Source organism: Anoplophora glabripennis, unplaced genomic scaffold (genome assembly GCF_000390285.2).
Source record: "Anoplophora glabripennis isolate ALB-LARVAE unplaced genomic scaffold, Agla_2.0 scaffold1801, whole genome shotgun sequence".
NCBI lineage: Eukaryota > Metazoa > Arthropoda > Insecta > Coleoptera > Cerambycidae > Anoplophora > Anoplophora glabripennis.
Window position 1 is genome coordinate 1 of NW_019417965.1, and position 5,011 is coordinate 5,011.

Sequence of the window (5,011 nt, forward strand, 5' to 3'; positions counted from 1 at the left end):
AAGCATTTTCAAAAAAATACTTCATACAAAAATTACATATTTTTTCCCGCGGAATACGAATCTGGAATAAAACATATGGAACTTTTGTTTGAAATATTAAAAAATATATACGGCCTAGTACATTAAAATAGGACACCTTGTATAAAAGCGCTTCGTTTAGAAGTTGCAGGGAGTTAAAGTTTTCCTTCTGAAATAGTTTTTTATTATTGACACCCGACATAGGTCTCATTTAAAATTTGGATTTATGACCTCTTTTTGAATAGCTCGCCTGGTGGATTCCTCAAAGAAAAATAAAAGATGTTAAAGTTGTTAAACTTCGAGCAAAAAGAAAAAATAAAAATGTTTCTGTTTGCCTCACCGCGGCTATATGAATTTATTTTTCTCCACAGCCAGCTATATAGAACAATGACACTAGATGATTATATTTTTCTATCAAATATTATTCTCAAGGATAGTAGTTTTTTCAGGGCTAACTCCATCTTTTTTTTATTAGAAAATAGGAACGGATATACCTAATTATATTCACTTTTTTGTGATACGCATGACAAACTATGTATTTTTGAAACATTTTTTTTAGTGGACCATAGCCTCCACAAAAAATATTATTTTAGCAATTATTTTTTGACAATTTTTACAGTGAAATTAAATTTTTGTTAAAAATTTTTGAAGCGTTATCGGGTTGTATTAAAATTGTTTTTAAATTTTAACACCCAATACTTTGAATACATACCTGATAAGATTTCATCATTGATATCTATTAGATCGTCAATATACATTCAAAGGTATACTTCATTCATGTTTACCTACATATAGTCGCTTAGTTTTGAATATTTTAGCTATATTAAGATATATGAATATGTATTAGGTACCTACGTAAGTTCCAAAATTGATCAATTTAAGACTATTTTTATCGACTTGGTAATACACACAATAATTGTGGATTTAGCGAAAAATATATTGATATTCAGTGGTACTGTGAAATCATAGATCCATAAAAACGTGTGTAAAGCAAATCGGTACCAAGAGTGTTATTTATATACAGGATGAGTCGGGAGAATCATACCAAACTCCAGGAATGGATTTTACGACACGTCAAAATAATAATAAGAAAAAACTCAAATGTTGTTATGGGATTTTCATTTGTTTTCAAGCTATAACGTACATTTCAGTAAAATCCATTAATTCGTTGATATTCTATTAAATACTGTGTTTTTTGATTAAATATTCAAAAACACCACCACTGACAATGTAGTAGTTCTTCTGATTCTGCATATATTTCTTTAATAAATGCTGCAGTATTGATAATACATTGCATTAGTGCCTCCCGAGTGTTTACTCTTACCAGTGGCGGCTCGTGACATTGAGAATAGTTCAAATTTTCAAGGTCAAACGGCTTTAAATGAATCTGGAAATTTTTAGTTGCATTTGCAATATTACCGAAAAACTGACGTTCGCGAGAAGGATTTTCATTTAGATTTTATAAAAAATAGAAACACAATTAAACACGGCATACAGAAAAGTTTTTTTAAACAAACTCTTTCACACAATTTCACACTTTCACCGAATGTCATTCACTCCGAAACTTCCAAATGTACACTTTGTCTTTTGACTTCCCCTTTTTTTCCACATCGAGAGAGGGCACAGGTCACTCGCAATTTAAAAAATCCTTTCTGTTTTCAAATTTCCATCTGGAAAATGGCATTTCCAATAAAATACATACTGGATCATACATCAGCTCCATCATGCTGGTAGTACATTCGCATTCTCATGTTTATAGGAACGTCCTCTAGTAGTAGGTACTTGTAATTCATTTTGCAAAAAAAATTAAGTAGTAATCTCCTGAGAGTCGAATCTCCAAAATGAAGTCGACAAAATTCGATACGCTTAGCATAATCTTCCATTGTTATAGGTACTCTCTATACATGGTACGGACATAAGCCTTGCTTGTGAAGGGTTTTGATTACTCTTTTTTGTGGAATGCCCAATTGAGTAGCAATTCTTCGTGAACTGGTAGTTGCATCATCTTCTACCAGAATCAGAATATTTTCTACTTCTAAACCTTGTCGATAAGATCGTTCAAATGTTACACTAGCACTGGGAAGCTTTCAGGTGTCGCACAGTTTGTTGAAAACTCTAAATGGGTACATTTGATCAGTACATCTTCAACGGCAGCATTAGCATTCCCATTACAACAACTACAGGGTGTTTCTAAAATAGGGTTCCAAACTTCTGCTGCGTTTATAACTCATTAAAATAAGCCAAAAAGTTCCTATTAACATGTACCCTAAAACGCACCCTTAGGAAGTTATATGCCCTTAAAAGGGCTCAAACAAAACTGTTTTTTTTCTGTTATTAACAAAACGGTCGCAAATAAATAGAAAAAACTTTATGGGTCTTACATAACTTTTTACGTTAAATAACATGGGCTACTCCGTTTTTCGACATGCAAATCATATGCGTCCCATTTAGGTTGGTGAAGGGGGTTTTCGGCCCGTAATTTTTTTATTTCAATGTTTTTACAATTTTCTCTGCAGATTTATAAAATCTTAACAATTTTACGTAAAAAATATNTTTTTAACTTTTCTTAAGCATAGCTCAACAAATAAAAAAATATATGTTTATATTTACCTAAATAATATGGCGAAACTAGCGCCCTCTAGAAGCAAAGTCAAAATAAGCTTCAAATTCGTAATTCTCACACCAAAAAACCCAATACTACCAATTTTCAGAGCCATGCTATTAAAACTTTCTCAATTATTGAGAAATTTCAAAATAAAATTTAAACCTTGAACACCCTGTATTTCTTAAACCATCAACATTCGTATAAGGGATGATGAACTCAAACGTAACATTTTGGTGTTTAGTATCTCCAGCTTCCAGCTTATTGTTGACCCATTCTCTCTGACTCACCCTGTATATATAACTATACACATGAAACCTATTCTTTGGTGAATTTTAAGGGGTCTTATAAAGTTTTTATTTATGACGCTTCGTTAAAAAGATATAGGGTGTTAAACTTAAAAAAATATTTTTAATTTTTTTAAATAATTTAAAAACTAGTAAGTGAAATAATTTGAAATTGTGCACATATATTTATGTAAACATTGTCCAAAATTTGAGGCCTTTTCTAAAATTTAAATATGCTTCGGTGACGCCAGATATAAGGTATCAGTGGTATATTTTTCTAATTGTAAATAAAATAGTACGCTACTGCTTTACGGTAACAACCATGATATTTTCGGATTCGTCTTTCAATATTCTACAAATTACTACTCTCTTATGTTTTTCGAAAAAAGCCTTATTTTCGAGAAAAGCTTAAAAAACTTAAACACCGGACCTCAACCTACTGGATTTCCTTTTGTGGAGTGCTGTTAAACTGCCTATACACTGGACAAATTCATACACCTGAGAAATTAGAAGGAAGAATAAATAATGATTTTCATCGGGCTCAAGCAACAATAAATTGCGAACAAAATTACCTACATTTGCGTTACTAAAAAGATCTCGCGTCAGTATTCATGGAAATGGAGGTATTTCTGAGCGTTTACTCATATAAAATCATTAAAATGATGACCAATATTATTAATTTCTTTATTCGATTAAATAACCGAATGATTAGTGTTTGTAATGTCATTTAAGTAAAAGAGTTTTCAGTTCGTTTTCTAAGTTTTACTCGAAAATCAGGCTTTTTTCGAAAAACTTAAGAGAGTAGTAATTTGTAGAAAATTGAAAGACGAATCCGAAAATATCAGGTTTATTACTAAAGCAGTGACGTACTATTTAATTTAGAAATCTCCGCCACTGGAGCATCTAAATTTTAGAAAAGGGCCTCAATTTTGGGCAATGTTTACATAAATACATATACCGAATTTCAAATTAATTTACTTACTAATTTAAAATTATTTAGTACCTAAGTAGTAAGTAAGTAGTAGTAAATTATTATTATTATTATTATTATTATTATTATTTATAGGATTTTTTATTATTTCAATAATAGATATCTAATTCAATAACTTGAACGTTAAGGAATATACGACATATTTATTATAAAAAAGGATACATATTACTATCTCAAGGTCATATTGTAATGCCTGTTGTAGTCGTAAATAATATCCAATCGTAGTGGACATTTATAGGCGTGTAACTAGAATTATAGCCAAACTTTAACAAGAGATTTAAAGACATAAATTAAGAAAAATAGTTTTGACGTTTAAATTCATAGCCAACTTTTGAATTGTCGATGATTTTATGTAATACAGCTACAATACGTATTATTATTAGTTATTCGTGTTTTTGTTAAAAACGACAAAGTTTTTTGAAAACTAACAAGTGTAAGGAAAGTTTTAGAATTAAATTCCCCATAAAATAAAGTAATAATTATTTAAGTCCGCCAACGGGTTAAAAAATTCTGTTACATTTTAATGGTGCATCATCCCTTATCAACCCTTTAAAATGCTTCAATTGAATTGTATTTACTGTCGATTAATGCTCTTGGTACACTCACACCGTGTACCAAATATAAGTGAGATATTGTTTTTTTTCGAATTTTGAAACCCCAATTTCAAGGCCTATAACTTCTCAGGGGTGCAGCTTAATATAAAGGTAAGTTGCATTAAATCCCCATAGTTTGGATTCCCCTACATGCCCCTGCTCTGTGTCGGTTCTTATGCGAAACACCCTGTATAAGAGAAATTTTGGTAACATTGTAATCGTTCCACAAAAAGTTGATGGTTTGTGTTCAGACGTATTATTGAAATCTCCAACTTTCGTCACCAGTTTGCACAATAACCCACGCATATTTTTCCCCATAGCATCACTCCATTTAAACATGGTGTTGCACTGCACGCGAGAAACTTGGTCATGTTTATATAAACCTACGTTACCTTGTTAAATATAGACAAAGTTTGTTAAATCGCTCCCCCACTAGACTAACCTGCACGACAGTCAAAACTTCTTTCCGCTAGCTGAGGAGCAAATTGCCATACAGGTAGTCACTTACGCAACCGACTGC